This window comes from Ranitomeya variabilis, chromosome 6 (genome assembly GCF_051348905.1).
Source record: "Ranitomeya variabilis isolate aRanVar5 chromosome 6, aRanVar5.hap1, whole genome shotgun sequence".
Taxonomy (NCBI): domain Eukaryota; kingdom Metazoa; phylum Chordata; class Amphibia; order Anura; family Dendrobatidae; genus Ranitomeya; species Ranitomeya variabilis.
Genome location: NC_135237.1, coordinates 525204410 through 525218688, shown reverse-complemented (window position 1 = coordinate 525218688; position 14279 = coordinate 525204410).

Here is a 14279-nt window from a genome sequence, read left to right as displayed (position 1 = left end):
AGAAAGGTTGATGGCCCCATAGGCGGGTACACCAGCGCGCTATGGGAGCCAGGTGCCGGTGTCGCCGCTGGCTCAGGCCCCCGGCACTTGCGATATTCCCCTGTCCCCGTTCCACCACCACGCGCCGCTGTGTCTTCCGGGTATCTGCAGTGACTGTTCAGTCAGAGTGTGTGCACTAACCACGTCATCACGCCATCTGACCTGAACGTCACAGACAGAGGACGTGGAAGACAGAGCCCGGCGGTGGAATGGGGACAGGTGAATATCACATGGCTCACCCTCCTAAATCATACTCACCCCCTCCTGGCGCGGTCTCTCTGCATGTCCCTGCTTCTCCGATGGTCTCCGGTGCACGCCGGCAGCTTGTTCCTTTGTTCAGCAGTCACATGGTGCCACTCATTAAAGTAATGAATATGTGCACCACGCTTATGGGAGAGGAGTCGCGTCCATATTCATTACTTTAATGAGCGGTACCACGTGACCGCTGAACACAGGAAGAGCTGCTGGCGCGAACCGGAGACCTTCGGAGAAGCAAGGACATACAGAGAGACAGCGCCGGGAGCAGGTGAGTATGATGTGACAGCTGCCACTCCTGCTGCTCCCCTCCCCCGCTGAACCCCTGGGACAATAACTCGAGTATAAGCAGAGAGAGGCACTTTTAGCCTAAAAAAATGGGCTGAAAATCTCGGCTTATACTCGATTATATACGGTAAATAATGCAGAAATACAAGTGCTTCTCACTAAATTAGAATATCATCAAAAAGATAATTAATTTCAGTTCTTCAATACAGAAAGTGAAACTCATATCATATAGAGTCATTGCAAACAGAGTGATCTATTTCAAGTGTTTATTTCTGTTAATGTTGATGATTATGGCTTACAGCCAATCAAAACCCAGAAGTCATTATCTCAGTAAATTAGAATAATTAACAAAAATACCTGCAAAGGCTTCCTAAACGTTTAAAAAGGTCCCTTAGTCTATTTCAGTAGGCTCCACAATCATGGGGAAGACTGGTGACTTGACAGATATCTAGAAGGCAGTCATTAACTCACTCCACAAGGAGGGTAAGCCACAAAAAGTCATTGCTAAAGAAGCTGGCCATTCGCAGAGTGCTGTATCCAAGCATATTAATGGAAAGTTGAGTGAAAGGAAAAAGTGTGGTAGAAAAAGTTGCACAAGCAACCGGGATAATAGCAGTCTTGAAAGGATTGTTAAGAAAAGGCCATTCAAAAATTTGGGAGAGATTCACAAGGAGTGAACTGCTGCTCGAGTCATTGTTTCAAGAGTCACCATGTACAGACGTATCCAGGACATCGGCTACAAGTGTCGCATTCCTTGTGTCACGCCACTCATGACCAATAGACAACACCAGAAGGGTCTTACCTGGGCCAAGGAGAAAAAGAACTGGACTGTTGTTCAGTGGTCCAAGGTGTTGTTTTCAGATGAAAGTAAATTTTGCATTTCATTTGGAAATCAAGGTCCCAGAGTCTGGAGGAAGAATGGAGAGGCCACAATCCAAGCTGCTTGAGATCTAGTGTTACGTTTCCACAATCAGTGATGGTTTGGGGAGCATTATCATCTGCTGGTGTCGGTCCACTGTGTTTTATCAAGGCCAAAGTCAGTGCAGCCGTCTACCAGGAAATTTTAGAGCACTTCATACTTCCCTCTGCCGACAAGCTTTTTGGAGATGGAAATTTCATTCTCCAGCAGGACTTGGCACCTGTCCACACTGCCAAAAGTACCAATACCTGGTTTACAAACAACAGTATCACTTTGCTTGATTGGCCAGCAAACTCGCCTGACCTTAACCCCATAGAGAATCTATGGGGTATTGTCAAGAGGAAGATGAGAGACATGAGGCCCAATAATGGAGGCAAGCTGAAGGCTGCTATCAAAGCATCCTGGGCTTCCATAACACCTTAGCAGTGCCACAGGTTGATTGCCTCCATGCCACATCGCATTGATGCATTAATTGATGCAAAAAGATCCCCAACCAAGTATTGTTTGGGATGATTCTACACGGTCTAATATTTTTTTTACCCTACCATGTGTCAGCGTTGACTGTTGTGAATTAGACTTTTTTGGCTCCCTCTTGTGGTCACTAGTGATATGACTCTGGGATTGTCTTTCCTCAGTTTGGCACCCACCTGGGTCGTTAGTCCAGGGGTGTTGCTATATAAACTTCCTGGTTTCTCAGTCCAGTGCCTGGCATCGTTGTAATCAGTTCCTTTCTGTTTGCTCCTGTCTGCTGGTCTTGGATCTTGCAAAATTAAGCTAAGTCCTGCTTCCTTGTTTTTTGGTTTTTTGCTTTGCTCTTATTTTTGTCCAGCTTGTACTAAATGTGATTCCTGATTTTGCTGGAAGCTCTAGGGGGCTGGTGTTCTCCCCCCGGGCCGTTAGACGGTTCGGGGGTTCTTGAATATCCAGCGTGGAAATTTTGATAGGGTTTTTGCTGACCATATAAGTCATCTTACTATATTCTGCTATTAGTCAGTGGGCCTCTCTTTGCTAAATATCTAGTTCATTCTTACGTTTGTCTTTTCTCCTTACCTCACCGTTATTATTTGTTGGGGGCTTGTATCCAACTTTTGGGGTCTTTTCTCTGGAGGCAAGAAAGGTCTATCTTTTCCCTTCTAGGGTTAGTTAGTTCTCCGGCTGGCGCGAGACGTCTAGAACCAACGTAGGCACGTTCCCCGGCTGCTGCTATTTGTGGTGCTAGGATTAGATATATGGTCAGCCCAGTTACCACTGCCCTATGAGCTGGTTTTTTGTGTTTGCAGACTTGGTATGTACTTTTGAGACCCTCTGCCATTGGGGTCATAACAGTATGCCAGGCCAAGGTTGAATGTTTAATGCATTGCAGAAGTGGGATTACAAGAAAGGAAAGTCTGAGGTTTTTTTTTTCTTTCCTCTCTTTTTTCCTCCCCTTTACCTCCGAGTGGCTTGTGCTTGCTGCAGACATGAATGTCCAGACTTTGATTACAAGTGTGGATCAGCTTGCTGCTCGTGTGCAGGGCATACAAGATTTTGTTACCACCAGTAGTCCAATGTCTGAACCTAAAATACCTATTCCTGAACTGTTCTCTGGAGATCGATTTAAGTTTAGGAATTTCAGGAATAATTGTAAATTGTTTCTATCTCTGAGACCCCGTTCATCTGGAGACTCAGCTCAGCAAGTAAAAATTGTTATCTCTTTCTTACGGGGCGACCCTCAGGATTGGGCCTTCTCGCTAGCGCCAGGAGATCCGGCATTGGCAAATATTGATGCGTTTTTTCTGGCGCTCGGATTGCTTTACGAGGAACCCAATCTTGAAATTCATGCAGAAAAAGCCTTGCTGGCTATTTCTCAGGGTCAGGATGAAGCTGAAGTGTATTGCCAAAAATTTCGGAAATGGTCCGTGCTTACTCAGTGGAATGAGTGTGCTCTGGCCGCAAATTTCAGAAATGGCCTTTCTGAAGCCATTAAGAATGTGATGGTGGGTTTCTCCATTCCTACAGGTCTGAATGATTCCATGGCGCTGGCTATTCAAATTGACCGGCGTTTGCGGGAGCGCAAAGCCGCGAATCCTCTGGTGGTGTTGTCTGAACAAACACCTGATTTAATGCAATGTGGTAGAATTCAGACTAGAAATGAACGGAAAAATCATAGACGTCAGAATGGGTTGTGTTTTTACTGTGGTGATTCTACACGTTATATCAGCATGCTCTAAACCCCTAACTAGGGTTGTTAGTCCTGTCGCCATTGGTAATTTGCAACCTAAATTTATTTTGTCTGTGACTTTAATTTGCTCATTGTCCTCCTACCCTGTTATGGCGTTTGTGGATTCAGGTGCTGCCCTGAGTCTTATGGATCTGTCGTTTGCCAAGCGCTGTGGTTTTGTTCTTGAGCCGTTGGTCAATCCTATCCCTCTTAGAGGTATTGATGCTACGCCATTGGCGGAAAATAAACCGCAGTTTTGGACACAGGTAACCATGTGCATGACTCCTGAACATCGGTAGGTGATTCGTTTTCTTGTTCTGCATAAAATGCATGATTTGGTCGTTTTGGGTCTGCCATGGTTACAGACCCATAATCCAGTCTTGGATTGGAAGGCAATGTCTGTGTCAAGTTGGGGCTGTCAGGGAATTCATGGTGATTCCCCGCCAGTGTCTATTGCTTCCTCTACTCCTTCGGAAGTTCCTGAGTATTTGTCTGATTACCAGGATGTATTCAGCGAGTCCAGGTCCAGTGCTCTTCCTCCTCATAGGGACTGTGACTGCGCTATAGATTTGATTCCAGGTAGTAAATTTCCTAAGGGAAGATTATTTAATCTGTCTGTACCTGAGCATACCGCAATGCATTCGTATATCAAGGAATCTCTGGAGAAGGGGCATATCCGTCCATCCTCTTCCCCTCTTGGTGCGGGATTCTTTTTTGTGGCCAAGAAGGACGGATCTTTGAGACCTTGTATTGACTATCGGCTTCTGAATAAAATCACTGTTAAATTTCAGTATCCTTTGCCTCTGTTGTCGGACTTGTTTGCCCGGATTAAAGGTGCCAAGTGGTTCACCAAGATAGATCTTCGTGTTGCGTACAACCTTGTGCGCATTAAGCAAGGAGATGAATGGAAAACTGCATTTAATACGCCCGAAGGTCATTTTGAGTACTTGGTGATGCCTTTCGGGCTCTCTAATGCTCCTTCAGTGTTTCAGTCCTTTATGCATGATATTTTCCGGAAGTATCTGGATAAATTTATGATTGTTTATCTGGATGATATTCTGTTTTTTTCTGATGATTGGGACTCGCATGTAGAGCAGGTCAGGATGGTGTTTCAGGTTTTGCGTGAGAATGCTTTGTTTGTTAAGGGCTCAAAGTGTCTCTTTGGAGTACAGAAGGTTCCCTTTTTGGGTTTTATTTTTTCCCCTTCTGCGGTGGAGATGGACCCAGTCAAGGTCCAAGCTATTCATGATTGGACTCAACCCACGTCAGTTAAGAGTCTTCAGAAGTTCTTGGGTTTTGCTAACTTCTACCGTCGTTTTATCGCTAATTTTTCTAGCGTTGTTAAACCTTTGACGGATATGACCAAGAAAGGTTCTGATGTTGCTAACTGGGCTCCTGCAGCCGTGGAAGCCTTTCAAGAGTTGAAGCGCCGGTTTACTTCGGCGCCTGTTTTGTGCCAGCCTGATGTCTCACTTCCCTTTCAGGTTGAAGTGGATGCTTCTGAGATTGGGGCAGGGGCCGTTTTGTCGCAGAGAGGCCCTGGTTGCTCTGTAATGCGACCATGTGCTTTTTTCTCTAGGAAGTTTTCGCCTGCTGAGCGGAATTATGATGTTGGCAATCGGGAGTTGTTAGCCATGAAGTGGGCATTTGAGGAGTGGCGTCATTGGCTCGAGGGTGCTAAGCATCGTGTGGTGGTCTTGACTGATCACAAAAATCTGATGTATCTCGACGAGTCTGCTAAACGCCTGAATCCTAGACAGGCCCGCTGGTCATTGTTTTTCTCCCGTTTTGACTTTGTGGTCTCGTATTTACCAGGTTCAAAGAATGTGAAGGCTGATGCTCTTTCAAGGAGCTTTGTGCCTGACTCTCCTGGAGTCGCAGAACCAGTTGGTATTCTCAAAGAGGGAGTTATCCTGTCAGCCATTTCTCCGGATTTGCGACGTGTGTTGCAGAGATTTCAGGCTGGTAGACCTGACTCTTGTCCACCTGACAGACTGTTTGTTCCTGATAAGTGGACCAGCAGAGTCATTTCCGAGGTTCATTCCTCGGTGTTGGCAGGGCATCCGGGAATTTTTGGCACCAGAGATCTGGTGGCTAGGTCCTTTTGGTGGCCTTCCTTGTCACGGGATGTGCGGTCATTTGTGCAGTCCTGTGGGACTTGTGCTCGAGCTAAGCCTTGCTGTTCTCGTGCCAGCGGGTTGCTCTTGCCCTTGCCTGTCCCAAAGAGGCCTTGGACACACATTTCCATGGATTTCATTTCAGATCTTCCGGTGTCTCAGGGCATGTCTGTCATTTGGGTGGTATGTGATCGCTTTTCCAAGATGGTCCATTTGGTATCTTTGCCTAAGCTGCCTTCCTCTTCCGATCTGGTTCCTTTGTTCTTTCAGAATGTGGTTCGTTTACACGGCATTCCTGAGAATATTGTGTCTGACAGAGGATCCCAGTTTGTTTCCAGGTTCTGGCGATCCTTTTGTGCTAAGATGGGCATTGATTTGTCATTTTCGTCTGCCTTTCATCCTCAGACTAATGGACAAACGGAGCGAACTAATCAGACTCTGGAGGCTTATTTGAGGTGTTTTGTTTCTGCAGATCAGGATGATTGGGTGACCTTCTTGCCGTTGGCTGAGTTTGCCCTTAGTAATCGGGCTAGTTCCGCTACTTTGGTTTCGCCATTTTTTTGCAACTCTGGTTTCCATCCTCGTTTTTCCTCGGGACATGTGGAGCCTTCTGACTGTCCTGGGGTAGATTCCGTGGTGGATAGGTTGCAGCGGATCTGGAATCATGTGGTGGACAACTTGAAGTTGTCACAGGAGAAGGCTCAGCGTTTTGCCAACCGCCGCCGCGGTGTGGGTCCCCGACTTCGTGTTGGGGATTTGGTATGGCTGTCTTCTCGATTTGTTCCTATGAAGGTCTCCTCTCCTAAATTTAAGCCTCGCTTCATCGGTCCTTACAAGATATTGGAAATCTTTAATCCTGTGTCCTTTCGCTTGGATCTTCCGGTGTCGTTTGCCATTCACAACGTGTTCCATAGGTCTTTGTTGCGGCGGTACGTTGTACCTGTGGTTCCTTCTGTTGAGCCTCCTACTCTGGTGTTGGTTGAGGGCGAGTTGGAGTACGTGGTGGAGAAGATCTTGGATTCTCGTCTCTCCAGGCGGAGGCTTCAGTATCTGGTCAAGTGGAAGGGCTATGGTCAGGAGGATAATTCCTGGGTAGTGTTGAGCATTCCGATGCTGCAAGTATCGGGTATCGGCCGATACTTGCTGTATCGGAATTCCGATACCGGGATTCCGATACTCTTGTGGTATCGGGTATCGGGTATCGCAACAACATTAATGTTAAAATGTGTAAAAGAGAGAATTAAAATAAAAAATATCGCTATACTCACCTGTCCGACGCAGCCGGGACTTCAGCGAGGGAACCGGCAGCGTTGTTTGTTTAAAATTCGCGCTATTACTTGGTTACGTGAATTCCCGGCTTGTGATTGGTCAGGTCGGCCACGTTGCCGGGACGCGGACCAATCACAGCAAGCCGTGACGAAATTACGTCACGGCTTGCTGTGATTGGTCCGCGTCCCGGCAATATGGCCGCCCTGACCAATCACAACCCGTGACGTCACGGGAGGCTGGACACGCGCCCATTTTAAAATGAGCGCGTCCAGCCTCCCGGCTTGTGATTGGTTGACCGCGGCGCAACCAATCACAAGCCGTGACGTCACGGGAGGCTGGACACGCGCCCATTTTAAAATGAGCGCGTCCAGCCTCCCGGCTTGTGATTGGTTGACCGCGGCGCAACCAATCACAAGCCGTGACGTCACGGGAGGCTGGACATGCGCCCATTTTAAAATGAGCGCGTCCAGCCTCCCGGCTTGTGATTGGTTGACCGCGGCGCAACCAATCACAAGCCGTGACGTCACGGGAGGCTGGACACGCGCCCATTTTAAAATGAGCGCGTCCAGCCTCCCGGCTTGTGATTGGTTGACCGCGGCGCAACCAATCACAAGCCGTGACGTCACGGGAGGCTGGACACGCGCCCATTTTAAAATGAGCGCGTGTCCAGCCTCCCGTGACGTCACGGCTTGTGATTGGTCAGGGCGGCCATATTGCCGGGACGCGGACCAATCACAGCAAGCCGTGACGTAATTTCGTCACGGCTTGCTGTGATTGGTCCGCGTCCCGGCAACATGGCCGACCTGACCAATCACAAGCCGGGAATTCACGTAACCAAGTAATAGCGCGAATTTTAAACAAACAACGCTGCCGGTTCCCTCGCTGAAGTCCCGGCTGCGTCGGACAGGTGAGTATAGCGATATTTTTTATTTTAATTCTTTCTTTTACACATTTATATGGTTCCCAGGGCCTGAAGGAGAGTTTCCTCTCCTTCAGACCCTGGGAACCATCAGGAATACCGTCCGATACATGAGTCCCATTGACTTGTATTGGTATCGGGTATCGGTATCGGATTGGATCCGATACTTTGCCGGTATCGGCCGATACTTTCCGATACCGATACTTTCAAGTATTGGACGGTATCGCTCAACACTATTCCTGGGTGGTTGCCTCTGATGTGCATGCGGCCGATTTAGTTCGTGCCTTTCATGCTGCTCATCCTGATCGCCCTGGTGGTCTTGGTGAGGGTTCGGTGACCCCTCCTTAAAGGGGGGGTACTGTTGTGAATTAGACTTTTTTGGCTCCCTCTTGTGGTCACTAGTGATATGACTCTGGGATTGTCTTTCCTCAGTTTGGCACCCACCTGGGTCGTTAGTCCAGGGGTGTTGCTATATAAACTTCCTGGTTTCTCAGTCCAGTGCCTGGCATCGTTGTAATCAGTTCCTTTCTGTTTGCTCCTGTCTGCTGGTCTTGGATCTTGCAAAATTAAGCTAAGTCCTGCTTCCTTGTTTTTTGGTTTTTTGCTTTGCTCTTATTTTTGTCCAGCTTGTACTAAATGTGATTCCTGATTTTGCTGGAAGCTCTAGGGGGCTGGTGTTCTCCCCCCGGGCCATTAGACGGTTCGGGGGTTCTTGAATATCCAGCGTGGAAATTTTGATAGGGTTTTTGCTGACCATATAAGTCATCTTACTATATTCTGCTATTAGTCAGTGGGCCTCTCTTTGCTAAATATCTAGTTCATTCTTACGTTTGTCTTTTCTCCTTACCTCACCGTTATTATTTGTTGGGGGCTTGTATCCAACTTTTGGGGTCTTTTCTCTGGAGGCAAGAAAGGTCTATCTTTTCCCTTCTAGGGTTAGTTAGTTCTCCGGCTGGCGCGAGACGTCTAGAACCAACGTAGGCACGTTCCCCGGCTGCTGCTATTTGTGGTGCTAGGATTAGATATATGGTCAGCCCAGTTACCACTGCCCATTGGGGTCATAACAGTTGACCTCAGTGTGTGAACAAGGGCAGACAAAAGGACCGGGTCTCATCACAGGTATGTGTGGAGAAAAAGGGCACAGAATTTAAGGAAAAGAACATCTCTCCAACCATTAAGCATTGGGGTGGATCAATAATGCTTTGAGGTTGTGTTGCAGCCAATGGCACAGGGAACATTTCATGGGTAGAGGGAAGAATGGATTCAATGAAAATTCAACAAATTCTTGATGCAAACATAACACCATCACAATCCACCATAGACGGCCTCAAAAGGCACAAGCTGAAGGTGCTACAATGGCCCTCACAGTCCACTGACCTGAACATCATTGAAAATCTGTGGCTAGACCTCAAGATAGCAGTGCATGAAAGCCGATCCAGGAATCTCATCGAACTTCCAAGGAAGAATGGATGAAAATCCCTCAAACAAGAATTGAAAGACTCTTGGCTGCCTACAAAAAGCATTTATAAGCTGTGATATTTGCAAAAGGGGTGCTACTAGGTACTAACCATGCAGGGTGCCCAAACTTTGCATTGGCCTATTTTCCTTTTTTGTAATTTTTAAACTGTAAAAGATGAATATATCTATCTATCTATCTATCTATATATATATATATTTTTTTTTTTTTCCCTAAAATACAAAGTAAATGTGTTATCTGTAACTTTAGGCTTTTTAGAGATAATTTATTCTTCCACTTGCTTAACTGTTCAGAATAACAGTAACCAGGAGTGCCCAAATGTTTACATGCCACTGTAGGTTGCAGGCAGAGTAGACTCCACTGTAGCTGTGGCAACTTGGGTTGGTGCAGATGAAGCAGCCATGGTCAGGGCATCCAACTGTATTCACAGTCTGTAGAATTTTTGTTTTGCTGATCCTGCTGACGGATGAACCCTTGGTACAACTGCGATGCCTGAGGGGCCTTTGGATTGCCGGGGTCCATGGCCTGATCAAACTGTCACACCTGGTTTGTGGACCCACTGTGCCAGGGGTCGGGCTTGATTAGGAGGGGCGTAGCTAAGCGGCTACCTCGTGTTCACTAGAGATCCTGATGGTAGAGTCAGGCTTGAGCTGCACATAACCGCCAGTAGCATTCTTAGGCAGTCTCCGGTATCGCAGCTGTCAACCACAGGGCTCTGGTTCGCTGGACGGGGACACAGGAGCGGAGCCAGTTACAGGCAGCATTCAGAAACTGATAAACAGTCCGGACAAAGTGGGATTTGGGAATTGGTTCTGGTTCAGACACACGAATCTCACAAAACAGTTCAGGTTACTATGTAATTATGTGATAGCATGACATGTACTGAATGCATTACAATCAGGTATTTCATTATGTCAGGTCACATCCTCATTCCGATTATCTCATACTTGTTCCTGGAAAATGTACAAATAGCATTGTTCCATTTACAGGATTTTATGTTCCCTTTATGACTTCTTATACATGTATATAATGTGTGTGTATATAGTGTGCCAAGTCAACCTCTTCGTCTACAGACTCAAGAATAAAATATGAACTGAAGAGTATTATTAATGGACCGAGAAACACACAGAAAGGCAGAACCCACCAAGGCAATACGTGCACTATAAGTGCGGACACCGCTGTTTCCTCTGATACATTGCACGATACACAGTTATGTCTCCACGATCACGAAGAAAACTGTCCATCTGATATCAAACACAAGCCCTGGGATGGAGAAAACCACACCAGCCGGGAGATGAAGGAATTCTAGGACTCTTATGTAGATTTATTCCTTTCCTCTGCTGGTTAATTTTTTTTTTACCTGAGTTAGGAAAGTCCTGTAACGGTGTGTAAATATACATAATATAGATAAAGGTATTGGGACACCTCATAATTAATGAATTAAGGTTTCTCATTCAGCGCCATTACTACAGAAGTATGACATTCCCCCCCGGCAATGCCGCCTGCCTTTACTAACGTGGGAGTCTGGCTGGTGGTGCGAACCTCACCGATACCATTGCGGTCCTGTAATAGAAGCCACCGGTGTAACAAGGCGCTTCATGACATGTCTTCCCTCCTAAATCTTCCCTATCACCTGTGAAGAGGAAGAAACTGCAGCAACTCAGCCACGAAGAGACCACAAAATGTTACAGAGCAGAGGACAGAAAAGTCACCACCGCTCTGCTGACTCCATAATTGCAGAGTACAGTCCTCCTCTGATCCTAACATCAGCACAAACCTGTGCCCCGGGAACTTCATGGCTAAGCAGCTGCATGCAGCCTCCCATCACCCAGCACAATGCCGAATGTCAGAGCCACCAACACTAGAGCTTGGAGCAGTAGAAACATGTTTTGTGGAGTGACGGATCACGCTTCTCCCACCAACTGTAACGTTTGCTGGAAGAGGTATAATGCTATGGGGTTACTTTTTCAGGCATCGTCCTTGGTCTCTTAAGTTTCATTGAAGGGAAATCTTAATGCTTTAGCATAAAAGACCTTTTGTATAATTGTAGCTTCCATCTTTGAGGGTACAATTTAGGGAAGGTCGTTTTCGATTCGCCTTTTTGTGCCTAGTGCACATAGTAAAAACATGGTTGGGTGAGATTGGGTGGGAGAACATGACCGGCCAAAGAGCTCTACCTCATCTAACACCTTTGGGATGAACTAGAACAGACATTGCGAGTTTGGACGCTCCTCCGACCGGTGTCTGACCTCACAAATGCCCTATTGTAGAAAACCTTCCCAAAAGAGTGGAGGCTGTTATATACCTATGGACTTTGTGTTATAAAAGCTCCTGTATGTGTCATTTGTGGTGTCCCAATATCTTTTCCATATAATGATGATTAATTTGCAATAAAGGTACCAGTTTGCAGTGACATAATTGTTTTCATAGTGAAGTTCTGATTTTGGGGTGTGTTAATACTCCATATTTACCCAAGTTCATTGTCCAAGATTGCACTGTAGACTCACGCAGTGTGCCCACCATCCACAGCCCCGCTCATGTGAGATTTCTGAGAAACGCATGCACAATGTGTGATCACCTTGTATGCGCTACAACAGTGCACGAGCCTATCCAGTGCTGACAACATTAACATTGGGGAGGAAATCAGGCAGCCTGGATCTCGTTCTGGGTGGACCGCACATGATCTACGTTTCCCAAACTCCAGTCTTCACGGTTCCCCGTCATGTTTTCAGGATCTCTCAGCATTACACAGGTGATGCAAGTATCATCAAGGAATCAGGAATTCTCTCACCTGAGCAATACCATAGATATCCTGAAAACATGACCTACTGGGGAGAGTGAGGACTGGAGATTGGGAAACACCGATTTAGAAGATCACTGGTAGATGTAAAATTGGATCATGTGAAAATGACCAGAATCTGTATGTGCATTGAAAAAAGACTAAATGACATTTTTTTAACTGTGGCTATAATTGATTGTCATAGGGAAAAATTAAAATCCATAAACATTTCCAGAGAGGGGAACTATCACCCTCACATAGAATATATAGGATTAATTATAACTGGGGAAGTGAGAGAGCTGACACTTTAACCTCCATTGAAGTAGCAACCTCCTGCAGTGACCAGATAATTACAACAGGAGATCGGTTCTGGGAACCAGCCAAAGCTGGGAATAGTTTATTCAGAGGTGGAGAAGTACAGGGGATTCCACTGATCAATTGGAGCCAGTGGTCAGTGATGAATATTGCAGTTTGCATCAACACGATACTTAAGGGTTAGATATATTTTCGGTGTCGTAGCGAAGGGACGAACACAACGCATTCACATCACCGTAAAGCCATTCTAACTCCTCCAACTTAACCACCGGAGCTTTTTTAGTTTTTCGCTCCCCTTCTTTCCAGAGCCATGACTTTTTTATTTTTCCGTCAATATGGCCATGTGGGGGTTTATATTTTGCAGAACGAGTTGTACTTTTGAATGATACCTTTGGTTTTACCATGTCTTGTAACAGAAAATGTTAAAAAAATTCCAAATGCGATGAAATTGCAAAAAAAGTGCAATCTCACACTTGTTTTTTGTTTGGCTTTTTTGCTAGGTTCACCAAATGCTAAAACTGACCTGCCATTATGATTCTCCAGGTCATTACGAGTTCATAGACACCAAACATGTCTAGGTTCTCTTTTATCTAAGTGGTAAAAAAAAACAATTCCAAAGTTTGCTAAAAGAAAAAAATTGCACACTTTTCTGAGACCCGTAGAGTCTCCATTTTTCGTGATCTCAGGTTAGGTGAGGGCTTATTTTTTGCGTGCTGAGCTGATGTTTTTAATGATACGTTATTTTGATTGCACGTTATTGCATTTTAATGTAATGTCGTGGCGACCAAAAAATGTAATTCTGGCTTTTTGATTTTATTTCTCGCTACGCCGTTTAACGATCAGGTTAATCTTTATTTTATTAATAGATCGGGTGATTCTGAACGAGGCGATACCAAATATGTGTATGTTTGATTTTTTTTTTGTTTTATTTTGATTGGGGCGAAAGGGGGCGATTCGAACTTTTTATTTTTTTTAATAATTTTAAGCACATTTTTTTTTCTTTTAATTTTGGCAAGCTTCAATAGCCTCCAAGGGAGGCTAGAAGCATCCACTATTCGATCACCTCTGCTACATAGAGGTGATGCACAGATCACCTCTATGTGGCTGAATTACAGCTCATAGCAATCCGTCAACAATTGAGGTCTTCAGGAGACCTCTGGTTGTGATGGCAATGCACCGATGACCCCCTATCACGTGACGGGGGTCAGCGGCGTGCGTATTTCCGATTCTGCGCTCGCCCATTGCGGGCACATGTCAGCTGTTGGAAACGCCAGAGCCCACCTCAAAGCGGAGGATTCTGTCATCTGACGTACTATCCCATCAGCTGGCAGAAAGGGGTTAATATCTATCTGATGATGCTACATATGCCATGTTTCATCTTTATAGAAAGGTAAAATCGCAATAGCAAACCTGACGACAATATCGGCTGCCTGGGACCTCCAGGTCAAAGATGTCCTGTAAGTTGGGCATCTCATAATCTGCTAAAGCATATCCCATAACAAGCCCCCATATGACCTCACCAAGGGGAGGTATGTGGGCGTAACCTTAATCTAAAAAAAAACAGACTTTGGGTCTCTGTTCATTCTGGAAGACATACCTTATATACTCAAGTATAAGCCGAGGCACCTAATTTTGCCACGGAAAACTGGGTAAGCTTATTGACTCATTCCTATCCCGGTATGCGTGGTTCCCCTGTCCTGCT